Source organism: Brachyistius frenatus, unplaced genomic scaffold, assembly GCF_029030835.1.
Source record: "Brachyistius frenatus isolate BFR_SWC_R1_liver_20210118 unplaced genomic scaffold, ASM2903083v1 Contig_61, whole genome shotgun sequence".
NCBI classification, from domain to species: domain Eukaryota; kingdom Metazoa; phylum Chordata; class Actinopteri; family Embiotocidae; genus Brachyistius; species Brachyistius frenatus.
In genome coordinates, this window is record NW_027210660.1 from 1425546 (window position 1) to 1453148 (window position 27603).

General features: G+C 41.3%; 1 protein-coding gene across 2 annotated transcripts in view; it reads right to left on the reverse strand.

The window, feature by feature from the left end:
* Positions 1-21237, reverse strand: part of LOC138625305 (leucine-rich repeat and immunoglobulin-like domain-containing nogo receptor-interacting protein 3) — a 36975-nt gene extending 15738 nt beyond the window's left edge. Inside the window, exons 1-2 of one of the 2 annotated variants that reach the window (XM_069706131.1) lie at positions 20688-21237; positions 20500-20537 (exon numbers count right to left, since the gene is read on the reverse strand). The gene's annotated coding sequence lies outside the window, so the exon portion shown is untranslated. The remainder of the gene's footprint in view (positions 1-20499; positions 20538-20687) is intronic. The other variant, XM_069706130.1, reaches the window with a different exon arrangement.
* Between the last annotated feature and the right edge of the window lie 6366 nt (positions 21238-27603).

Here is a 27603-nt window from a genome sequence, read left to right on the forward strand (position 1 = left end):
TCTGATGCATTTGTTATATGTCACATTGGAGGCCGTTGTGTCACATGATATACTTCACAGTCACGCCTCTGATTTGGGAGAGCCAGCATGTTATCAAAAATCAAACATGCTGGTGGCATTTTTCTGCCTTTGTTTGGTTCAGTTTGAAAATATTCAGTCATAATGACAAGTCTTTTTATGGCAATATTGTAGGATCTCTGTTTAAAACAGGCTACTGACTCTCAGCGGTTTTACTTCTCACCACGGTACAGGAATATAAAAGTCAGCCTGTCGGGGAGTTTTTATTAACTTTTTAGACCAAGCAGATTGGAGAATTTGTAGTTTTTCACTTTTCACTTTTTTACTACCAAACTTATCTTTTGAGCACCTCTAATTGTAATACACACACACTCACACACGTTCACACTCAGTCACTGCATGTATGTACATTGAGTAGAAGGGCAGCTCAGCTGAGGATGCAAGGTAGTATATCTACAGTACATAGTCAGTCTCAGTCCTCTCACACTTCTGACAACATGAAGCAACACAGGGAGGAGTGTACAGCACACACATGCACACACTCATCATCACTCCTCTGCTGATGACTGTCTCCTCGTACAGGGGATGATATTTCACGAAACAAAGGACTCTGACTCACACAGCATCCTACTGTCTCCCCTGTAACAGGTGATCCCCAAAATACTTCACAGATCTCTGTGATTCTCTTAGATGATGTATGTCTGCATCTTTCCTGAGAAACACAGCCAAGCAACACGGCACCAATACAGAGTTAGTTTGCAAAAAGTGGCACAAACTACGGAAACCAAACTCTGGCCTCAGTTGTTCAACTGCATCAAAGTCAGCCAAAATCACACTGAAACTGAACCACAGCGGAGGACGCACAGTATATCAAGAACAATGCCTGACAGCCACAGAACAACAACACAGCAAACAAAGATAAAACAGGCGAAGATAAAACTCCACAAGACAATAAATAAACAAATAAAAGTATATGTGCTGTTTTTTTTATTAAGGAGAGAATCTCCTCATATCCTCACATGACTTATTTAACAAACACCGCACCCCAAAAACTATTTGCTTTCATGACACTTAAAATCATTTTTATGTTGGAGCAACTGCTTTTTGATTAATAATATAATACACACGCGCGCGCGCGCGCACACACACACACACACACACACACACACACACACACACACACACACACACACACACACACACACACACACACACACACAAATGCCTCTGAATTCAGACAGGAGCTGTCTGGGTTGGTGTGTGGGCCGAAGGTAGACAACACTAAATGGATTAGAAGGGAGATGAGCCCAAAAGGTCATTTCATCCGCATCTGTGTGTGTGTGTGTGTGTGTGTGTGTGTGTGTGTGTGTGTGTGTGTGTGTGTGTGTGTGTGTGTGTGTGTGTGTGTGTGTGTGTGTGTGTGTGTGTCTGTCATGTTTTCACTTTGAACTTCACCAACACTGAGACCTCAGTGACGGGTGCCGGGCACAGCATGGAGTCAGACAGGCAAATCCCATGGCACGGATAGCTTTAGTGTGTATCAGTTTCACTCCGCATTGCAGAAGGTACTCAAAGTGATTAGTAACACTCAGCTGATCCATAAACTACACTGACATGATGACGACTATTCAAGGTATAGCCACAGAAATACATTCAACAAAAATATAAAGGCAACACTTTTGTTGAAGTACATAATCTTAGACTTCTTCTGTGCCCAAAAAAGGTTTATCTCCCTCAAATCTGAGTTTTTACAATCATTATTACAATTTTCCACCATATAAGTAAATCATTTCATGTGTTAGCCTGATGTTAATAAACACTCCTCTCGTGAGTGTCTGCTTGAGATTGTAGGATAACTCAAGATTCTAAGCAGCTGGAGGGAAACTTTATTTTGAACTCCACGTTGATAATAAACATTGCAATAAAAATACAACTAATTGAAAGCGGTTGGGAATTAAAAATGTTATCATGTTTTTAGATCCAGAAAACTCCAGCTCCCCTGTTTAATTGTTTGTGATGAAAGTCCGGTCTTGCCCGGACCAATATGGTGGACGTGTTGACGTATCGCAGAAACGTGTGGAAGTGTCCACACGTCTTTGTATATATGTCTATTGTCTTGATGTCGTAAAATATCGAAGGCAATGTCCTTGAGTTGTACTGCAGTATATATTCAGCACAATGTCAGCAGTTCATTAGCAGTACATTTATGAAAGGAAAACTTTAATTCCACCTGTTATTTCATTGTATTTGTTTAATATTTCTTGTGTGTTTTATGTCTACTAAATGTCTCTATTATGACTTTAGACCTCTATGTTTGTTACCTTAAAGAGGATGGTAAAACCAAGTTTGTGGATGCATTAACTATGTACTGTAAGTTAAACATTGTCATTCTTATTTACTTTCTCATTCAGCGATTTGTAAATGCTGACATTTGATTTTATATTTAATGTATTTATTTTGTCTTTGTTTTTGATCCTTTCATGTTTAGAAAAAACCCCATCCAAACACCCATTCATCCCTCCTTTGTTAATCCTGAACCACCAACATAAACTGTTGGAACGGCTTTGGGATTCAGTGTTTAAATGTGCACACCACATTAGATGTTCAGTGAACCAACAACACCATCTTCACTAAAGTTATTTCATTCACGTTGTTGTTGTTTTTCAAATTTCTTTCCACTCAAGTTTTTTTTTTTATATGCGGTTTAAAAATGTGCATAAAAACAGGCAGATTGAAACTTGCCTCAGCATAGGGCTGGTTTGAAGTGTTTCCGCAGGTCTGACTCGTACCCTCAGTTGATCAAAATGTTCCTATTGTACTTTAGCAGATAGATGCTGCATTGAATGTGTCACTGAGAACATGCACATTGTGAAACGTACAATATTTTTGCTTCACTTCTTTGATGTGTTTTGCTACTTTGCTCCTGGCTTGATTTTGCTTCCACTCAATACAGGCATTCGTTAATTTTCTCTTTGTTATAATGAGCAACTGTGCAGTGCAGTCCAGATCATCAAATCCATGACAAACATCAATGAGATGTGTGTGTGTGTGTGTGTGTTTGTATGTGCGTGAGAAGTAGAGGGTGTGTTTCCTCCTTCTCTTTCTGGGCTTAATCTGACAGCTGAAGACATTCCTGTTTGACAGTTGTGATAAATATACACAAAGGGATGGTGGGATTAAAGGGAAAAACAAAAACAAAAACAAAGCACTGCAGCATCCAGCGACTTACTTCAAACGCTGTTTGTTCTCTTCAAAAGTAGAACAAACTTCTCCGAATTCATCTACAAACCTGTTGTGCCCCATCTGTTGCCTTTCTCTAACAGTCTTTCATATTCGACCTTCACGGAACGATGAAACAATAAATTAAAATTGATAAACAGACATTTATGACATATAATAAATTTTTCATCCCATCTGCCAAAATCAAACTACAATACTGCATTTTTAAAAGTTTATTAAAAGCTCAACGTTCTCTGCAGATATTCCAAATATTAACTTCAATCTGAATTTGTTGTAAAACAAAACAAACATGCTTTATGGGAAAAATGTATATCCTAACATGCACTAACATAAGCCATCAGAATGACATTGTCATCATCACCATCTTATTTTATTGTACCTGAAGTACACTGGGACAAAATGTTGTGTTCTCCACATTACATGTATTCAACTTGTATATGATCATACATACGTTTTGATGAATTTAGCAAGGATACCACGGCACTGTCTTTCCCTCTTGTCGACTAATCCAATAAAAAGATACATTTTTTGCATTGCATTGAGTGGCATTTTCCTTCATTGTAATTAATCCTTCATCCATCCATCCATCCCTTACCTACCTGCTTTACCCTGAGCAGGGTCATGGGGGGCTGGAGCCTACTCCAGCTGACTTTGGGCGAGGGTGGGACACCCTGTCCAGTCAATCTCAAGGCCAACAGAGAAACAGACAATTCACCCTGACATTCACAACGGACAATTTAGAATCACCAATTAACCTAACTTTCATATCTTTGGATGGTGGGAGGAAGCCGTACTATACCAGAAAAAAACAACGCAGGAATAGAGAGAACATATAATCTCCACACAGAAAGGTCCCAGCCGAGGTTCACACCCAAGACCTTCTTGCTGTGAGGTGACAGTGTTAACCACTGCACCACTGTGCCGCCATGCCTAACCTTTTTTTAAAACAAATATTTTAAAGGTTTTTTCATTGGAAATGGGCTGGGTGCTTGGAACCACAAACAAACCACGGAGACATAAGGTAACAATTTAAAATTTAAGTGGATTTCTATTGTCTGAGACCAGAAGACTTTTTAAAATCCATTCCAGTGGATACTAGAACTGAAGAGGTTAGTTGTTGTTTTGGGCATCAGATAACATCAGAAATGTAATACATTGCAAACAAACAGCATTTCAGTGAGGACTCACTTTTGGCGAACATGCTTCTTTCTGTTCTAGTCAAAGGCTGGGCTCGTTTAATTAGCTGTAGCTATTCTGATGATTCTCACACCCTGCGGTGTTTTGACCTGCTTTTCTCTGGCTCCAACCTGAGCACATGGTTACACATACTGAGAGCACAGACACATGAAAAAACACGCGCAGCATGCTTAGACACATACACACACCCACAGGCAGATACATACAGTATAGTGTTGTAAACAAACAACAAAGGGCAGCCTGGAAGTCTGTCTTATTAGATTGGTAACCTTGCTAGCGACCATATGGTCTCTGCTCAGGTGTTTCGTCCTTACATTTTTAGATTCACTTCACGTATTCACTACTTCTACCACACAATATCACAATTTCCTACCAACTCCTAATAAAGTCAGGTGATCTGTAGGTTCAGGGGTCACAGCGTTATCATAAATATTGAGTGCAGTGGCCGTTTCTGTGTTGTTGGTTGACATGAGTAGCATTCCAGAGCTAAAAGGGGAGCAGACAAAAGTCACCCCACACATTACCACTAAATTTAGGTCTGTTTAAATGCCAATTCACTTGTCACAGGCAGCTAACTAAAAATATACACTGAAATCATTGAAAACAAACTTTATTGTCTATCACAAGCTGATGGAAATTGGATTTGACTCACAAGTAAGCTGAGTGCAAGAATGAAAGATTTTCCTTGCCTACTTGTTTTAACCTCATTCATCTGCACATTAGGCTGTTATGGCGATATCACTAAGTGTGTTCCTGTAGTCCAAGATGGGACGTTGCCTCATCAGTGAGCAGGTTGGAGCAGATATGGAGCAAGTTTCTTCATGCTGAAAGATGTACAAAACTACCTTTTTCTTCTCGGAGCAAGGTGGCTGTGATATGTTGAAACAGTGCGTGTGTTGGTCTGAGTGATACGGTGCCGAATGTGAACTCTAATGTTTTTACAGCGACGATGAAGAGCTTTCTCTACAGATCAGAGGCTTGGACACATGCCAGCTGGTAGGCAGATAGAAGACTTACAAGTCATTAAGTCTGGTACGTGCACCGCTGATGCTCCATAGAGCTGCACAAATTGTGCCTGTGCACCCGCGAATAAGCCTCTGTTTACATGGCTTTTTATAAGTGTATTGAGGAAAACCATTTAGTGTGGCAATCGTTTACCCTGAGGTGTAATTAACCAGCAAGCGCAGCAATTATTACACTATTAGAAAAGTGCAAGTTTGAGAAAAAAGGCTTGAGAATAGCAGGCAGATAGAATCATTTAATCAAACTCGACCTGTCTCTGAAAAGATACACACATACAGACACCAATCATTTTGAGTGACACGAACTATGACAAGTGCCTGTGCAGCCTTGAATTAGTCTTGCCCTTTGGGGATCTGTGGCCTTATTACTGGTGTGGATTGAAATGACTCATTAATTATTTCACACATGCTTCCAAAAAGTTTGGTGACAACCATCAGCTTTATTTGATGGTATTTCCTCATGTTTTATCAATGCTGACTCTGAATATTTATGTCTCATTTTTACATGTCAGTGCAGTAGTTTGTTAGTCACTCCGACAAATGAAATCTCATGTTGTTGACAAAGAGGACAAACCTCTTCTTCATGCAAACAGGACACTCTGTCATCACCGCTCTGATTACTGGACCGAAGATGGGATATGAAAGGAGTTCATTTCTGGTGTCATTTCCTTCCTAAAGGCTAATGAGTTTCCAGATAACAAAATGGTGGGGCGATCCCGAGGGTTGGTCATTGGGAAGTGAAATCACGTTTTCTTCTCGGCGCTACCGGATCAGCCGCAGATTGTGATGATAGCTGGTCGACTTGTGTGAAGGAAAACATTTCCCTGGAGACATCTCACCTGAAAGGCAACAGACCCTTTTTCACCTTGTACAGCTCAGTGTGTTTGTGTACATATTGTTGAGTGCGTATGGGGTGTGGGAGTGTGTTGTTGTATCCCTACGGTGTTCGCAAAACAGAAATTAATTCAATTCTCCAGCTTGTTAGATAGGTGAAAGCCAGATGGGGAATTTAAAACTAAGATAGCCAACGCCTCCTCGATATACCACCGCAAACAAGACGGGAGCAGCAAGGAGTGTGATGAAAACTAATTGAAGGGAGAACATTGAAATAGATGTACAGTTGCATAATATGAGTGCAGTGTGAGTGAAAGATATATTTGGATGTCAGGGGAGCAGATGATGGACATAAAGGACAGGAAAGAATTGAACGTGATAGATGAAAGTGGAGGAAAAGAGCAGGTGGTAAGCTCTGTCTCCCTCTGTCACTAATGATGGAGGAAGGTCAAAGCTATTTGACAGTTTAGAGAATCTAATGATGCAAATTAGGTCTGAAGCTCAGCCAAATGCCACACGAAATCATGATGTTGCTCGATAACACACAGTATGCTCGGATGAAGCCTGAAACAAACTATTTTAAACATTTTAAAACTCAAGGCGGTGATGGCAAGTGAAACGACCACTTCAAGTCCACAGAAGAAATGCACAGCTAAACACAGCCTGACTGCCTCCCTGCTACGTGGTACAAATATACAACTGTGTGTGTGGCAAGTAAACAGTGAGAAAAAGGAACAAGTTGGAAGGAGAAAGAAGGGGGAGGGGAGGAGTGTGACAGCTTTCCTTCCACAGTCTTTGAAGAGCAGCATGGTGCTGGATTTACACAGGCAGAATTTATGATGAATATGTACATAGCTTTGACCTGAATGCATAAACTGATTTGCTAATTCATGTTAAATCTCACTCAGACAATAAAAGCTCAGAAGAAACGTAAAATAATTCAACAACTTGCCATTAAACGAGACCCCAATATCTGAAAATGACCTTCCACTCTCTGCCAAGGTAAATAAACCATGTGCCCAAGAAGGATGATCATGTACAGTGGGAATGTGCAGTGTAGGCACAGGGATGGGGAGAGCATTGCATGTGCATATATAGCAGGGATGTAGACAGCAGAGTAATTGCACTGCTTCATGGATAATAGTGACCCTGTTAGCCCGAAAGCTTATTGGCTGCCCATTTCTCTGATTCTGCCCGTGCGACCAATGGGAGCTGTCGCCAGCGTTTCAGATGTGGGGATGAAGAGGCAGAAAGAAGGAGGGGAGAGAAAGATGGTGAAATGGAGGTGAAGGTTAGAAAAAAAATGGGGATGGTTGATTTCAGGAGGGGGGGGAGAAATGGAGAATGACAAGGATGGAGATGTGGGATGAAAGAAAGCAGGGGATGTGGAGGAGAGAGCTGAATCCTCTGTACTGAGGAAACAAAGGCGACAATCCCTGAGCACTGATAAAGCTGTTCGGTTTGTGACTGTACAACACCAACAGAGCGTGTGTGTGTGTGTGTGTGTGTGTGTGTGTGTGTGTGTGTGTGTGTGTGTGTGTGTGTGTGTGTGTGTGTGTGTGTGTGTGTGTGTGTGTGTGTGTGTGTGTGTGTGTGTGTGTGTGTGTATGTTTGCACTGAGCAGCTTTATGTTTGTAAAAAGATGGTGCTTCACAGAACATTAGGTGATCATCACACTTCCTGGATCCTCTTCTCACCAGAGATCCCACAGGAGGATACACACACACACACACACACACACACACACACACACACACACACACACACACACACACACACACACACACACACACACACACACACACACACACACACACACACACACACACACACACACACACACACACAAATGTCTTTATATACACAACTGGCTGTAAGCTTTGTAAACAATGCAGAGCAAGGTGGCGAAAAGAAAACAGATTATTGTCAGGAGGAGGAGAGGGAGAAGAAGGAGGAGGGGGAGGAGAGGGATGAGGAGGAGGAGGAGGAGGAGGACCACAGGGGAGGAAGTTTGGAAAGATCATAAAAGTGGTTGAACAAATAAGGGATGTTGGAGGAGTGAGAAGAAGGTGAAATGATGGAAAGACACATAGGATGGGAAAATAGATAAGAGAAGGGGATTTAAGGGAGGACGAGTCAGAGGAAGAGAGCGGTAGAACAAGTGCTGGGCAATCAGTGGGTTGTCGAGTTTGAGGAGAGCTCGGGGTTGGCTTGTTGATTGACAGCAGCCTATCTGAACTCACAGCACTGTGACAGCTTGTATTTGCCCATCCATGTCTGCACCTATGCACACACAGGCAGAGACACACACACACACACACACACACACACACACACGCACACACACACGCACACGCACATATACTACTATTCCTCATAATATCTTTGCACTCAGCAGGATGAATTGCTTTGATCTGGGATCTTATAAACAGAAATAGTTTCAAGCTAAATAGGCTAAAATAAAGACAAAGATGAGTGTCGTGGTCACATGGTTGTCAGTTGGCATATTGATCGAATGCTGCACATCAACATGGGGGGGAGGGGTTATATGGTCTTATATAATATGAGCCAGTCAGAACCAGATGCCTGAGGAAAAAGAAATGCAAAAAGTGACAAAATCCTGTCAATACTGGGTCCATAAACAACTGTTCTGAAGCTTTCTATAATATCACATGATCTTCCTCAGTGTGTGGAGTTGAACAGTTATAGTGAAATAGTATATAATCAAATTTGTTTTTTTAAAGCATTCTAAGTCCTTCTTGTCTATATTGGAGACATGAAAATCATCCTTGACCTTGGAAACAAATTGCAAAAGGAAAGAATGAACTGGAAGATCATTTGATAATCTAAAAACTCTGAATCCATCCATCCATCCATCCATCCATCCATCCATCCATCCATCCATCCATCCATCCATCCATCCATCCATCCATCCATCCATCCATCCATCCATCCATCCATCCATCCATCCATCCATCGCTATCTGTAATCATCTGGCTCATTTGTTGCTTGTCTAACAACCTGTTTTTATTGCAGCGCTGCTGCCAAGTTCTCACATCACAGAAATTTCTTTGATGACTACAACATTATCAAAACTGATAGAAAAAGTGGCCAAAAACTACAAAAAAGACCCAGGTTGCAGGGAGTTTCCTTTAAAACACACAGTACCATAGAGATGATGTTGTTGGGACCACGATCACATTACTGATAACTGATAGTGGCATATATCCTCTGGTACATTCTCTGCTCTGGAAGACTTGGCTAACGCTGGAAGAATGTCATTATCCAGCACTAAAAACAGATAAGAGAAACCCTTTACTGCTGATTAATCAAATGATTTCTCTCCCAAAAGCAGCAATGAAGTGAATGATAACAGACCCACTTTCCTGAGAGAATATTAGAGCCATCAGGGTCCTTGAGCTCCTAAAAGAAGCTGTAGGACTGTGGCACTGAAGACACACATAGATGATTGGAGCTCTCCCCAGGGAGCATCCAGTTAAAATTCAAGGACTCTCTCTGTCTCTCATTTTTGCTCCCTCTAATGCTCTTCTCGCTCCCTCTCTCCCTCTTAGCGAGGTCATGGCTGAAAAGTTTCAATGATGCCCCAGGAGACTGAGAATAATCATCCAAGTGTGCATCTGCATCTATGTGTGTGTGTGTATCCGAGCGCAAGATTGACCTTATGTGCATTCAAGGCCATGTGTCTGTGCTTTGGTCCATGTGTGGATCATGTATGGATGTATAGGGGCTCGACTGCTCGATGGCCTCTGTCCCATTCTCACCGGGTCATCAGGTCTCTACAGTCACTGCACCATTTGGTAACCCAAATAGGCTGTCTGATGTGGAGCGAACTACATTTTAGCCTCTCAGCTGTGACTGCCTCTTTATAAAGTACTATCATAAAAGTCAAACTGAGAGCTAGTTGGACTAATTTCAAGGCATTCAATAACTGTCATCCTAAAAGCCAAAGATCATGCGTGTCAAACTGTGAGGCAGCAAGTGCTCCATAAATGAGATCAATGGCTGTCTCTGAGGGAGAAAGCTGCTGAAACAAACTGTATACTGCATGTTATGCCATCAAAGCTTATTCAGCAGATATCTGCAAAACAGCATTCATAACCTTCATTTTAATACTCACAAACAACCTTCAGGATTTCTACTGGAAGATGCTCAAAGCCCAACACACAGTGGATAAATACATAAACAACCCAACCACATAAACACAAAGGCTGACTTTATCCAACGTCAATCCCATCCTATCTGCTTAGTATGCAGTCCTTCCCAAAGATGGAGAAGACATTATGGAGAAGAATCTGTTCTATCTTCATGTGATAGCGAGTGAACTGGTGGGAGGAACAAGCAGGAGCAAGAAGGGAAGGAGAAGAAAGAGTGAGTGCTGCAGGAAAGGCGCTGACAGCTCGCCGTTCGAAAATAGCCTGAATAGTGCAGCTTCAAAATAATTCCCTTTTTTTCTCCCTGATCCTAATTTCAACCACAGTGGCTGAATTATTCATTCTAGACCAATGACATGCAGGGACGGGACAAAGAGTCATTGCTCTATTTTGATTCGCATAACAAATTCATGACTAGACGTTTAGAAGGAAGAAGAACATAGGCGCGGGTGGAGGGAGGGGTGGAGACAGCTGAGGGTGCAGGAGAGGTTGTGGGTGTCACAACATGTGAAAAAAAGATGAAACAGGAAGGGGCAGAGGGAGGGAGACAAGACTCTCAAACAAAACACGAAAAAGGACGTGGAGGGTTTGGAGATAAAAATATTACCACATTGGCCCGAGCATAAGACAACAATGTTTTTTGGAAATTACGCTCAAAAAAGTGGGTGAGAATGTGGGAACCCACCTGCTGAATCTTCTCTCAAATAAAAGAGAATTACAGGTATCACAGATTTAATTGTAAGGAATTAAAAAGACAAAAAACGGCTGGGAAAATGATTACAGTCGGAGACACTTTAGCAATTTCAAAGTGTGAGTATATGAGGAAATATTGTTTCACCTTCACAGAAAAATTATTTTTCTCAAGATAGCTGGTGGAAAAAGGGCTGTTTTGTCATCAAGCCACTACAGTGGTTATTGGAAAACAAGGTTCCAGATCATCCACAGAGGAAGAGACAAGCAGACAAAGAAGAGAAGCAACTCGCCACAGGCTTGTGTCCTCTCTAAACCAACCGTAGTCACTTTAAAAAGCCGCTGGAACAAACTGAGTCAGGGGACACATGGCACCACACGGTCTGTCACGCAAGAGCATGAACTGATGAAGAACTTTTATCTGTTCCTCCACGTTCACTCTCTTTATATGTGAATGTAAACGTTTGCATTAAGAATGCAGCACCTTTTCTCTCTGTTTTAGGGAAACAGGAAGTTTTCTGTGGATGTGGCCTCTCTTCCCTGGTATTTGCTTTCGAATGCTACAAAATACCCCAAATGCCTTGCTAAAAGGCAAAAAGTCCAGGGAAAATTTAAAGCTGGCGAAAAACACAGTTCAACGCGCAATGGAGCGCACGATTCGAGGCGGTTATGTTGTATAAACGAGAGCAGAAGCCAAGCAAAGTGGAATTTCACTCCTATTCTTTACAGATACAGTATACATTTACACAGTGACTCAACTATTAGTTTCTTCATTATTATAAGTGACATATAAAGGACGAAGCAACACATATGGGCTTGCATCCCCAAGTGACTTCCACATGCCTCCAGTTCTGGAGGGGGATGGGGTGACGCACATGGGAGCCTGCATCAATGTGAGTGTGCATCTATGTGTGTGTGTATACGCACAATGGTGAACAGTCCCCGGGCTTCTGCAGGCCTGTTTGTGTAGCAGTGAGGCAGAAGTAATGTCCGAATCTGTGCTCCCTCAGAGCGAAATGCATGTGTGTGTGTGTGTGTGTGTGTGTGTGTGTGTGTGTGTGTGTGTGTGTGTGTGTGTGTGTGTGTGTGTGTGTGTGTGTGTGTGTGTGTGTGTGTGTGTGTGTGTGTGTGTGTGCTGAATAGGGGGTCAGTGCTGAAGGATAGTACAGAAAATCTGTCCATCTACATTCACCCAAACAGATTACTGCCAGAGCAGTGCGGAGGATGTTTTACAATATTTCACAACAAAAATTCACAACCAGACGCAATTTACAGAAAACTTTGCATTTGTTCATTTGAGTTCACTTAAATTTTTGTCTCAGGAAATACAAAACATAGTGATACTGCAACTATTGTACTTATCTTTTATAAAGGAATATTTGTTTAGATCTTTGAGAAAATGTTTTTTTGGGTGGAAATTTCCTACCAGTGGTCAACTGACATTCTATTCTATTCTATTATTTTTTTAAATATTTATATTATATTTCTAAATCAAACATTTGCCTCAAGCTGCTACAAAATCTGTCTTTAGATCCTCGATCTAAAGGAAAAACTAAAACTGTCACCACATTTAAAAAACAGCATTTCTATCAGACGCATGTCGTAGCCCTATATAGATTATAAATTCAGATTTAAGACTTTTTTTTTTCCCTTTCAACAAGCCCACACAGTCAAAATTTGCCCGACGAGAACACGAAAAGGGATCCAGACATGACCAGCCAGGCAGAAAATAGGAACAATCAGGAAACGACCAAGAGGAACCAACCTTTGACAGTCTGACAAAGAACAAGGGCTAGGTGGCAGGTATAATTGGGGGAAAAGGAAACAGGGGGACATGGGTGTGGCAGTCAGATGACTGAAAACAGGAGGGAAGTCTAAGGACATCACGTGGTTGGACGGGGTGAAAACAAAACAAGGCAGCGATGGGAACTGTGACCCACAAAGTGCTGCAATTTCAGCAGTTTGTCCTGTCTGTACAATTCGTTGTTTTTACATTGTACATTACACAAAGATAGAAGTTATGACATGGAATAACAAACTGAATCACAGAGTAACGTTGGCAGTAGCTCATATCACAGAGGACACTAACTGCAAATATTACCAGCTAACAATGTTGGCCACCAGGTATGTGAAAATAAATAAATATTACTTACTATTTTTAGTGCCTCCTCTTACAAATATCAGAGTGGATCAATACTACACTTTCCTCTACAAGAACAAACAAGTGAGACAGGAAAATTGTATTGTTTTGATAATTACAAGTGGACTGTAAATATGTGTGTAATGATTTCTTACCAAGTTAACTTGACTTTAATGTTATATGAACACATATGCCCTTTAACGTATCTTGACATCAAAAACATGTCTCTCCTGACTGTTTCTCTCTCAGTATTTTATAGAGAACCTCACTTTTTAATTCTGTTGGCGAGCAGTGAGCAGTGTTCAAGAAATGATACTTGAATCATTAAAATTCAATTTGCAGGGCCGGGGCACCACACTCCATCACAGCTATCAGCTGAGCCCTCCTCTCAACATCGCCGGAAAACGCAGTTTGTATTGTGCCTGGACAAACTGAGGGGTTTAGAGGAGGAATCAATAGCAATACAGTATTCATTAACAGAGTCCTCATGGATCAGAAAGCCGTTCATCCACTGAAAATCACAGATGAAAAAGCGAAAGACAGCGACGGATGGAGGGAGGGAAAAGAAAGAAGAGAGGAGAAAAGTGAAACAAGTGCGACTCATTGACCTTATGTGTGTAAAGAGCACCCTCTATGCACACGCAGATATAAACACACTCCAGAGTGCTCCAGCATCAAAATCCTGCTGTTAGAGTTAATGAATAACGTCCCCCCTGCCCCAAAAGGTCGGGTCTACAGATGGCATTAGATGGCAACACACATGCACGTGCGCACACACACACACACACACACACACACACACACACACACACACACACACACACACACACACACACACACACACACACACACACACACACACACACACACACACACACACTACAGGCTATCAAGGCCAATCACTTGATCAGCAAGTTTGGAAGTACTGCTCATCTAAAAGTTAAACTAAATTACTTTTTGTTGTCACGCAGCAGATGGGCTACAGAAAAGAGAAAGAGAGAAGAGGTTAAGTCGAGTGAAGAAAGTAGAGCTCCTATGTCTCGTTTGTGGTCATTAATTGAGTTGCATTATTAAAAGGGAAGGTGATACCATTTAACCTGCATTAACATTTAATTAACAATAACAGATATGAGTGCACACACACACACACACACACACACACACACACACACACACACACACACACACACACACACACACACACACACACACACACACACACACACACACACACACACACACACACACACACACACACACACACACACAATCTCATTGACCTGCCTTAACATCTGTGGAGGTGCAGGTGAGCAGAGTCACAAACTTCATGACCCACATCAAAATTTAATGAAAACACGAGTCCATAATTCAAGCAGAGCAAGTAATGACAGGTCACACACACACACACACACACACACACACACACACACACACACACACACACACACACACACACACACACACACACACACACACTGTGCAATCCAACTCCTCGCAATGCAATAGGTGATGAGAAGAAGAGATTGTTAAAACACTCACATTTTTCATTCAGCCCAACACCACACATGAACATGCAACTTGGTATTAAGGAATATTTTCTTTCTTAAACTCTAATAAACTTCTAACACAAACTGAGACATTTCAAGTTATAAAATGTCCTACTTAAATGCCAACCACAGAAATCTAGTAGGCCAAAATAATCTCAATTTAAAGGCCCACTTATTAGCTTCTTTTTAGAGCAGGCAGAGCTTTAAACTTTATCAGAGCGAAGAATGAACTTCAATGATTACAGAAATACAGAAATGTCCTTGATCTCGCCCATCAGAAAAGAGAAGCCAGTACACGGCTTGGGAAATAAATATTCAAACATAATATGAAGACTGAACTATGAGCTGCCTTAAAATCTCTGCTTGGCCAATTCCAGTCAGTGGAAACTACAGTGAACTAAGCACAACAGCAGATGTATTGTAACAGGAAGTAAGTTGTTGCAGAGTGACGATGGGTCATGAAAACTGGTTCATACAACTCAAAATATTTGTCAGGAGTTTTGGTGTAAACACAGAGTTGTCTAAATACCAGTGAACTACTAGTTTCATGACATGTGTCTGGTTGTGGTCCTTGTTGGTACAAAAACAGCTCGCCTCTTCACTTTTTAATGTTAAGATTGTAAAAAGTGGGGATTTATTTTACCGTTCAACAATTCAACTTGAATGGTGAAATTCCAGTTACGAACTTAACAGAGAATCACAGCGAGCCACAGCACAGCATGGCATGTTCAAGGCTTAGCTTGAAGGTTGATAAACGGCTTGTTTTAACTGTGTTTGTTAAAGCCAACACTAAGCCGCTTTATTTCCATGACTTCTTTTACTCTGTTTTTGTAAGAGAAGCCTGATAATAATGGCTGCTGGCAGAGTGTGACATTAACTGCAGTTTATTTTTCTGCTTTCTGATCTGTTGAACAAGAAACCTTGTTAGGGTGGCTTCGAATGAGGTGTCAAGGAAGTGAGAAGCTTTCCTTGGAATGAGAGAAAGCAATAGCGCATCAGTAAACAACCAAATAATGTTTCTTTTATTTGCATTCAACAAAGAGGGCCATTGAAAGCAGTTAAATGAGAATATTTTACTGTCTCTAATCACAATGGCGGTGAACTGGGGTAGTCACATCTTCAAGGACTTTGTACTACACAGAAGGTGAGATTTTTGTAATTAGAAAGATTCAAGCAACACGAATTTGATTTATTTTAAAGGCGCTGAGATTGACTCAAGGGATGGTTGTGACAGACTGAATAATGAAGCAAAACCAAATGCTAATTCATTGTGAGTGCTAGACATGAGATAGCAGGTGACCTTAAAACTTTCCTATCAGACCCAAGCAGCTGAGGGTGGAAGAGACAGACAGGGAAGTGCGGGAGATAGACAGAAACAGTGAGTGGAAGAATGAACAACAGAATCTGAAGGCTTGAGAGTCACATCTGAGAAAATGCAGCAGGGAAAGTAAATTAAAGTAAGCGGAATAGAAAGTGAAAGGGTAGCATGAGGAAAACAGGGGAAGTCCGGGAGAGAATAACTTATCCTGAAGGAGGAAGTGAAAGAGGAAGAAACAGTGGGAAGAAGAGGAGGTTTTGAAGAAGGTCAGGATGTCATGATGCAGTGGAAAAGGAGGCTGGGACTGCAGAGGAGTTGTAGTTCCCACCTGCATGTTGTTTGGCCTGAGGTAGCTTTGTTCATTATTGACTGGGATCATGGCCTTTATTTTACACCGTACATGTACGACAACACCAGCAGACACACACGCACACACGCACACGCACACGCACACACACACACACACACACACACACACACACACACACACACACACACACACACACACACACACACACACACACACACACACACCGTAATATTATACTCTCACCCACTGTGAATGATACTGGAAGCAAGACCATTAATTCCAGTTGAGCGACCTCTGATGCAACACAAGGCTCTGTACTGTAATTCTAACTAAATTTTATTAAAGGCTGGTGTTTTATTGTGTGTGGTTGTCTGATGTTTAACATGGAGGGTGTGTGTGTGTGTGTGTGTGTGTGTGTGTGTGTGTGTGTGTGTGTGTGTGTGTGTGTGTGTGTGTGTGTGTGTGTGTGTTTGTGGTTAGCTGTGGGTGTTGTGGATGTGAGTCTTTGCCCTTGTCCATGCAATCACCTTCACAATTGAGCAATCTAATAGAAGCAATCCTCCACGCAGGACATCCTTAAGACCCCTGGTGCATTTCAAGGTCGACCATCATCCTCAAACACACACACTCAGTACACACTCAGACACGTGTGCACACATCAAAAGCTCCTTCAACACGCCCACGTACCCCCGGTCGCCATCCCAATCAAATCCTTTGGAGTGAAGACCACTGTATGGATTCATTTCTCCTCTCACACGTGTCCTCCAGCGGAGACATGATGCTCGCACTTTTCTCCCCGAGGCCTTAACCTTCTGTGTCTCTGGATCTGCCGTGTTTCCCAAACACCCCACTGAGAGCTTTAAGCCTGAAGGAGAAATTTCATACAACTAGTATTTTCAAAGCTTTGGCCAGCAGTCGTAGTGGTTATAATACAATAGTACCCACCAATTCAATGTCTTAATATTTGGCTCCAGCTAAATGCACCACTGTGCTCACCAGCAAGTCACTAACTGTCTGTTGGCCATTTGGTGCAGAGCAGGTGTTTTTTTTTTTTTAAAGCTTTCTCATTGAAAACAGAAGCCTGCTGTGGCTAGAAATGAGATGGATGAGAGCAGCGAGAATAGGAAATAATGCAGATGATAATTCTCATTTGAGCAGCTTTATATACAAGTTCATGTTCATCAAATGTTGTGTATCTTAGTCTCAGTCGGGTCTGTTACAAAGTACGAAGGCTTTTCCTTGTATACCTGAAATGCATACTGTTCCAATAAAAAGGTTAAAACCTTTAAGTGTGTCCTGATCAATGACTGTGTAGGAAGATAGATAACATGACTGCTACTCTGAAGTGAGGCCAAAATATCTCCAAAATGGGCACTGCCATCCTTCACTGATGATTACATTTGCAAACAAAGTATGCACAGAGACCATAGACTGTATATAAAAGTGGATGTGGCTTCTAAGTCTGAAAAATTAGACTGATGCAAAAGTGCCTTAAACTGCAATGCTACCAAAGGCCACTAGGGTTTCGCTCCAAAAAGACTCCATTGACTCAAATTCAACTACCCTCATAAAATGTGAAATCAATAAATTTTTCCCATGAGTCACTTTGGTGTCATTCGCTGAAGTCACTCCTTCTTATCAGTTTGACTGGTGGTCAGTCGGAAAATAATCCCATCATTAGTTTGAAATTAAGCCTCAAAAAGTGACATTTTTGGGGGCTTGTCTGTTTGATTGACAGTCCTGTGGCGCCCAATCAGATTAATCTTCTTAAGCTCACCAAATATGGTTACTTCTGGCATCAACCACTCTTGAGGTTTCATAACGGCAATTCGCAAACCAATGGCAGACGTCACTGTTGGTTGCTGCTTGACAGAGATGTGAATTTAAGGTCCTAGCTCCCTCACTTCAATACCAAGCTAAGCATAAAACCAAATTATGGGGAAAAAGTAGTTGATATGTGGCTAACTAGCTGGAGTTACTCATCATTTTCATCTAGAAAATGAGAGGCGAACAGCAAGCATCCACAACAGTCCAAGACGATCAAGACTGAGGCAGGAGGTGGGACCTTGATAACACCCAGTCTCTACTTTGTAGACTGAATGCAAATGATCTCACCAGTGCAAGTTGGAGGTGCCTATTTCCACCATATTATGTCTTTACTTGTACACTGTGTAATGACCTGACTAAACCTTGTGTAGTTGTGGGCTCGCACAGTTTCCCTGTATGATGTGAAACTTTTACTAACATTTCAGATTTGCAAATTTTTTCGTTTACCTCCCAATTAAGTGGTTTTCGATAATTGGTTGTGTCATTTACAACTTGTGTGACCTTTTAACCGCTCTGCCCCACTTAAGTATAACATTATTATATGGGATAATGGCCAAAACAGTGAAATAACAAACCCAAATAACTGCAGCAGAAGTTTTTTTTTATGAATAAATAAAACTCTGCTTCTAGTGGCAATCTGTGTCTCTGCCTGTCTCTGTCTCTTTCTTCACCTTCTTCCCCTACAGGTGGGTGAAAACTATCACTTTACTGCCGTGTCCACTCACTGGAAAAAGAAATCCGCAATCAGCACCTGTCAACACTCAGGCCAAACAGTGTCACCCATAATCTCCCATTTTTCTGTCACCTTCCAAACTCTCTATCGCTCAGACTCCTCGCCTTCCACTGGCACCTTAATCTTCTGCTATTTAATTTCGTGTCACCTTTCCCATCTTCCTCTTTCTGTTCATTATATTGCTCTTCCTCTTATCTTTCTCCTCAGTGATCCTACATTGTCTTATTTCCAGTCTCAGACTTGTTTTACAGTCTTGGTAGCAGAGAGGACAGTGAAGCTTCAGGTAGCTTACACTGCTGCGCAAGAAGAGTTTTACTGGTGGTGGGAGGGTGTGCTTGTTTTAATATAAATGTGTGTGTGCTTCTATATAAGGTCTCTTGTTGAGGAAGAGAGGTTGTGATTCAGGGGTTTCCAGCTCACTGGCAAGTTTCTCAGACACCGACAGTAAGTTTGTCCATATGCTGGGAGCAATCTCCCTGCCAGCGAGATTTTGTTTTTTTATGTTTTGTTTTCAGGAAGATAAGAATGTGAACAGCGATAAAGTTAGAAACCCAAACATGTTAATGAGAAGCAGGAAATAATGAGCTGATTGGATGATTAGAGGTATAATTCTTTTGTGCAAACACTGAAAAGCCTCCAGAGGTATTTGTTAGATTTACATATCTGTCCTTGTTCTATGGGAGCAGCTGTAACATGACGTGTCTTCACTGATGTTGCTTTTTGCACAGGTTCAGGTAAAAAAACAAAGCAAAAAAAAGGCCATGAAATCACCACAAATCCTTCACTTTCATTGTTAAGAAGGCAGGTATTCTGTCCGGAGGAGCAGATTCATGTGAAGGTAATTGCTTAGCAAAAGATTGAAACAGGATAGAGGATCAGGAGGAAAGGGAGAGAGGTGACAGTCTATAATTGGAAACGGAGAAAGAAGTAAGAGGGAACGGGGGTCAGATGTGAAATAGGGTGCCGCTGTGCTGAAAGACCACATACAAACTTGCTGTCATAGGCCATATGCACTTTGCCACAACATGACACAACACACGGCCACGCATGTCATATTATCACACATGGCATTCTGCAGTGTAGCATGGGTAGGCACAGCTATACGTGTCTCAGACCAGAGTGCACAAACAAGTCCTCACTTCAGTTTTTTTTTTTTTTTTTTCTGCACCCAGCCAAGTTATCCTTTCAGATTTGATTTATTGTGCACAATTTATGATGGCACACTGTGTGCAGAACACATAACTCATGTACACAGTAATGTAATAATGAGCAATGTTACACGCATAAAAGAGTTCTGTCCAGCGACGTAAAACATGACAACATCAGTGGTAGTCTATTTACATGCATCACTTGGAAAGCTTACAAACCCATTATGAAATACCTCTAGCATGTAATAACATGATGTTAGATGGTGAGAAAGCATGACCATATATACACGTACACAGACTCACACATAACCTCTCATTGTCCTTTCCTTTGCTGCAAGTATCTGAGGGCAAGTAGGGAGACTTGTCAGGGTGGGTAGTCGTCAACCCTGAACATGCACTGTTGTGTTTCAAGTGTGTCTTTGTAAAAACACAGCAATGGTTGAAGATAAAATGTACATGCCTGTGTTAGTGTGTAGTAAAAGTGAACATACCCAGGACTGAAGCGTGGTCCCTGATGCCTCCTCATCTTGTCCAGCTGTGTGCGTATGTAAATCTAGTTTCCTCTGCTCTTGGCCCACAAGTTGCCGCTGACACTGGTCCACACGTGCGAGCCCTCTAATCCTCAGATCTCCTCAGACTGTCTCACTCTCAGACCCTGGCATCAGCAGCTGTACCAAACCTACCACTCATCTCCCTCTTCTCTCTGCTTCTCCCTCCCTCCTTCCAGCCAGCAGGCTCGTGTGTACACACCTCCTTTCACTCCTAGTTGGTTATTGTCTCCCCCCCCCAAAAAAAAAGGATCCAGGCCTTCACAGGAGGGGATGCGGCTCACATGAGACTTTCCTCTCCTTCAGTCAATGCTCCTCAACGGGTCAGGGTGCCCTCCATCTCCCCCCCGGCATGGATTTGGAATTATGAGAGAAGAGAGGGAGGATGGGGAAGGAGCGTGCTGTTGCTGTTGCTGTAGCTGTTGCCTCTGCCTCCCTCAGTCTGAGCGCCTCTCTCTCGCTTAGCATGCTTTTCATCTCTCGCTCTCTCTCTCAGCTCTCTCACTCTATATCTCTCACCACCCCCACCTCCCTCCTTTTTCTTCAGTCACTGTCTATCTGCTGCTGCTCTAGCTGTTTAGATTCACAATTCAGTGTGCCGCTGAGCGTATGGCTGAGGGAGTCTCTCTAAACAACTAGGCAGGAAAAAAAACGGAGAGAATGAGAGCAGGAATTAGTAAATGGGAAAAGAGGAGAGAGGAAGATATTTGCAAGCATGGAAAAGAGAACAACTACTACTAATGATAATAGTAACTCAAAGGCAAGAAAAGTGCTTTACAAATCTCAATAGACTTGAATTATATTAAGTATTGTGATCAGATCACAGTGGAACAGAGTGTCAAGATCAATATATAAAATTCATAAATAAAATAAAATGTAACCGATAAAAGGACAGAGGTAGGCGTATGTTTTTCTGAGATAAAATCACAGCAGATGTAGCAAAGTGACAAGGTCAACATTTATCGCAGTATTAAAGGTATTTCCAGAATCCTCCTCGACTAGATAGATAAAAAATATACTGTCCACTGCACACATGTTTCCAAAGTTGTGTTCCTTCACTAATCCAAACAAAAATGGAAGCTGAAAAGGCAGATGTCCTTGTATATCAGATATGTTTGTATACATTAGAGCGATTTTCTGTTATTTTCTGTTTTTATACTGTACATGATTGATATACTATTGCATGTTAATTGAGGACACGTGTGATTTCCAGCTTCCTGAACAAAAAATAACTTTCAGAGTGGAGATTTATAAATAATCTCCTCTGTTTTTTAGCATCGACCTGACAACTACAATTCAGCATATCAAACAGGGCAGGTGACCCTTAAATGAAATAAAATTTGTCATATCCATTTAACTAGCAATATATTTAATTAAATCGTTCCTGTGCAGTAGAATTTTGAGTCTAACATAAAGAAAAGGGGATTTAGTGTACAAAAATTACTCTTTGGGAATGCCATTCTCTCAGTGGGTTTGTTCTGTTTAATCACCTCCCCCAATTCGCCCGGAGCGTGCAGAGAGAGGGAGCGAACGAGAGAGAAGGAAAATAGACATTTTTATTGTTCGGTCCTGTTGCCTTGTCAGGGTAGATCAGATCACAGTGAGCTGAGGTTGAAACACACATACACACTGAGAAACACACGCAGAGAGAAACACACTCTTCTAGCCTGACTGACTGCCCCTGAGGTCAGTTAACAGCTCATCGCAGGAAAGGAGAAGTCTGCCCTGCAACCCTGAAGCCAAGGGTTGGGCAAGTCATGATGCCTGGTGGGGGCCAAGTCCAGCAAACACCTACCACTCCAACCTCTGAGCGAATCTGACCTGCCCGCCCACACACACGCCACATCACGTGTTTTTCCACTGCTAAAGCCTGAATATAACAACACGTTTAAGGGTCAGGTCAAGCAAATTTGAATTTTTTTTTTATCTTACTTACTTCAAGGTGTATGTACTCATGCAAAGTTTTAACGTTCTCCTCTGCTGCAGTCTTGTTCAGAATAGTCCTCCTTCTTTGCTGCAGTATTACTCACTTCTCTGCTGTATACTCAATATGTTTCAAACACTTATACTAATACCAATATTCATATAAATGCACCGGTTACACCTCAGTCCTCACACACAAATTTGTTTTGCTAATAGGTACACGGATGCATGGCATGGCAGTCCCTTTGAGAAAGCAAAGGTATTACTAATAACATTTGCAATGTCTATTCTATTGAGGTCTCTCAGTACGACATGACAGTGTGACAGTGAGCCAGCATGCAATACCCGAACTGAACTGAAGCAGCTAAATGGAATTAGGCCATCATTAACTGTATTATTTAAACCTTTACTTTTATTGTTGTGACATGTAAGGGGTCTTTTGCACTGCACTGATTGGCTCTAGGCATGTTGCAGCTTTTTTGTCCTTTAAATAAAACCAGTTAGTTAAAGCATCACTTACTAGTAAGAATTTAAAGTGTTTACCAACCACCAACAGCTAGCTCCACAATAGCCCTCGTGACTGCATGCAGCACTTCAGAGGTCCTGTTCTCACAAGTGAAGCAGCTTCACACTCTCAAACTCTGACCTAAACCCAGCTAACTTCAGGAAGTGTGCCAGCAGTTATTGTTGGCAATTTTGGGAGACACAATACAAACATAAGATAACTTTGAACTCTTACCAGAGGATGTATTTGTACCGAGCTCATGCATCAGGGGCATGTTTGTCCACTGAACTCATGTAACCATATTGGTGAGATAATAAACAAACAAAACATCTGAAGCGGGGCAGCTTAGACCAACTTTACAGCATTAACTGCACTGATGTAATGTAGTAATTCCTCAGAAGCAGATCTCGACAATCAAATCATTGCTTTAAAAAAAAAAAAATTAATATTAAAGCAAGGGTAGGTTCTATAAAGATAGTATGAAAGTGTCAAAACACAGTCCACAGAGAAATTCACACAGTCTGTATTCAGTAACTGTGCCATTTGAACTTCTATAAGTTTGTGACATCACACACTCACGCTCATGTTGAATATTCTCTCTCAGCATGGCCCACTGTCCAACCTTTCATGCAGAAGAAAGCATCAAGTCGTCAGTCTGTTAGGGAGCTAACAAGCTACAAGGCCAAAGAAAACCTCTAGTTTTCACGGGCGTGTATCATTCAGAGAAGACTCAGCCAATCAGAGGAGGTTCACTGATGTCAATGCTCCTTGAAGACATAAAAACACAAAAAAGCTTCAGACAGAAGCTTAAGAGAGATGTTGAACTATATTAAGCTGTTTTTTGGTACTTTAAACCACGGAAAAAAAATTATTCTTTCTCTACCGTACTATATTCAGAGACATACAGTAGGTACAATTAAAAAACTGGGAGCAACACAAATCGATTCCTGTCAGTATGAGGTGTTTTATCAAAGGGGAAATTAACTGATGACATTAAAATCACTGCGCAATGAATAAGAGATACACATCTAACAGTTACTAGTGGCTGTCCATGCGTCTGTTAAAAATTTCTTGAATAAAGAAAAGTTGAAATTTATCAACTGCAGAACTGCTTGAAGAAATGAGGTGGTAATACAATGTCTGCTCCTGAACAGATAAATGGATCGTCTTGTCAATGTCAATGAATATCTTGTGAGAAGCTGTTACAGAATTTGCTGCAACACTTGATAGCTGAGATTGTTTTGTTTCAGAATGATTCTGATATTGTTGATGATATAACATTTGGCTCTAAGCACCAGAGGAGCAGGTGGTGTTTTGTATGTTTTATGAACAACCTTTCAACTGTACAAATGGTTAAATGGGGTATCAGAGAAAAAACAAACACCTGCTCCTTGGTAAACCACATTATTCTCTATACAAATTTCAGTTTGTCTCATCTATTAACTCTAATTAATCAGACCATTGCATTTGTTTATTCTCACAAATTGTTCCGAATAAGACAAGCAGTTGGTTGCAGAAATCCGACCTTTCTGTAACCACACCGTCTTCTTTGAAGTCAAGAAATAATTTCCAAAGTTCTCTTAATTATCTTAAACAATGGCCAATACATCCTTGTGGGTGTACAGTGACTATGTACACAATATACCTTCAAAGTGGATGCAGTGTGTTGAGATTTTGGCTGCAAATGTAAGAACTGTGGGTCACACATGGCACCTGAGTGACAGTCTCCATTCTCAAAGCCACACTTTTTGGGGGTACTTTCAGCTGCACTGACATTTAGCACCGAATAGGATGGCATTTGAGTCCTGAGTGTACGTGGGCCGTGGATCAGACACCAATGTATCAGATGGCTTGGATGGAATATAGCAAGAAATAGCTGTTATAAAGCACAACTTTTTAAGAGAGCTGAAACTCAGCTAATGCAAAGGAAGTCCAGAGAATCCAGTTTCATCAATACAGGCCCAAATACAAGCACTGCAAATATATGTGATAAATGGAGCCGTTTTGTGTATTTTTCATAATCTACAAACCCAACAGGGTTTTAATCTCACTTGTATGAATGATTTATGTTCACACTTACCTTTTCTTGTGCCCTTATGCTTAGTTACCTCATAATATGTAAATGAAATCCATAGTATGAGCAATTTCTCCACGAAGAAACAGGAAATTTGATTAAAACATGAATACATTACCATTGTCTTCCCCTCCCCCCCCAGCCTTTATGCTCCCTATCAGCAGCTGTGTCATGCAACTAATCACAGCCTTGTTCATTACTGTTTTGTTTGGCAACTTCTCTGCATTTCAGTCTGTTTAAAAGGCAGACAGTCAAAGGCCGAAGGAATTACATCTGTGACTGTGCTTGCACTCACAAAAATACCACGTACTTCTCATATGACCTGAGTTATTTCCCATCAAGTAACTATACTGGGATGTCACAGTCCCAAACTCAAAAACACAGCGCTGTTATTCAATTCCTTAAAAAACTTCAGAGGGTTTCATGTTTAAAAATTAAAAGAGAGAGAAAAAGGAAATACACAAATTTAGTATTAACATGACTTGAACTTTGAAGAAACTCTAAAATGACTAAAGATTTGCCTAAATTACAGTAATATTTACATTCGTGCTACAACTGAGGGTGTGTGTCGGTCTGCTTTATGGACATGAGCCAGAGTTTGTTGGCTAGCACAGTGGGCAGACAGAGCACAGGATTTGTAAAAAATTTGGAACTTCCCCCTGTGGCGGCATCATCGATGGAAAGCATGTGCAAATAAAGCACCTCCAAAGTCTGGCAGGCACTTCTTTAATTATCAACAGACTAATGGTCTCATGGCTGCATGTGATGGACATTATCGCTTCACAGTGGTGGACGTGGGGGGCCTATGGTCGTTAAAGTGACAGAGGCATATTACAGGAGAGCGGTTTCACCAGGAGTTTAATTCCATCTGTGTGTCCTTGTAGTATTCTATTGATGAATTATAAAGGTGTGCAAAAGCAAATGTCCCGGCTTAGCCTCAAAATAGATATGCATTTTATGCATATTGTATTCCAGGTGCAAGTTCAGTGGGCGCGTCTGCAGTGCGTTTAGTCTGCATAATCACAAATTTTAGCCTGCACTCAGACATCCATGGAGGGGTTTGTGCAAACTGTGTCAGACATGGGCAAATGACAAAATTCACGTCATGTCACATCATATAAACACGAGCATGAGTCGGCCTTTAGATTTTTCCCGATAACAGGAGGTAGACGATGAGAACCCTGTTGTTTCATTTGTACCAAAAAAAAGCTATTTTAATCTTCCGTAGCAACAAGTTGAATTATGGTTTACAATTGTGATGTAAATTGTAATTATAATGTAACATGCCATTTTTTCAGCTCATTTCCCCCAAAATGTCGTCACATGATTTTCAAAATATTCTAATAAGAAAATTTTAGATCAGAAAACGTTATCCAGATTGGGATTTTGAATTAATGTTGACATACAGCTTCAATTCAGTTTTTACTATCTGCTAAATGACGTTGTCATTTGCCATTTTTCAATATCTTTCCATGCAGTTATAATATCTAGTGTGGGTGATCTGTTGGTTAGACTGTTGGCATAAGTTTAACACAAATGCATTGTATCATAATTAGTCTACAAATTGAAAAACAATTATTCTATACTTACAACAAGGTCAAATACATTTGGTGTTAATTGAGACTTGTGGTTATTGGTCGTTTAATGAGCAATGTATCTTTTTGTGTGGCTCAGAAACACTTTATCTGTGTTCAACAATAATAAACTGACCGCCCTGTGGTTCAGCCTGTGTCTCAGAGAGAGCAGTTTACTCACCGCACTCTCTACCTGAGCCGGCCATGACATGTAAGGTAATAACTTTGTTTTCAGTGCAACCCCAAACCAAAATGAATTTACAAAAAAGAAATAACTTTTTGTCCTCTCTTGTTCACCCTCTCACTCTCTCAATCTATTTCTTTCTCGTCTCCTCACTGCTCTTATTTGACTGGGAGAGAAAGATTGTTGATGACACATTCACTGGCATCAATATTAGGGGAGAGGAAGAGCAGGAGTTAGCAGTGATTCTAACTGGGTTGGCAATGCAACATTGTTATCTGCTCCTCTGTGTGTGTGTGTGTGTGTGTGTGTGTGTGTGTGTGTGTGTGTGTGTGTGTGTGTGTGTGTGTGTGTGTGTGTGTGTGTGTGTGTGTGTGTGTGTGTGTGTGTGTGTGTGTGTGTGTGTGTGTGTGTGTGTGTTACTGAGAGTCTTATCAGTGGAAACAGACCTGGACGTGAGCAGGGTGGCGAGCAGGAGGAGGATGTGGAAGGGGTGGGGGGGTAAGAGGAGGTAGAAGTGTAGGAAGGCAACAGTGAAATTGAAGGATAAGAAAATAGATAGGAGACTGGAGGCAGGTGGAGACGGGGAGATGGACGATAGA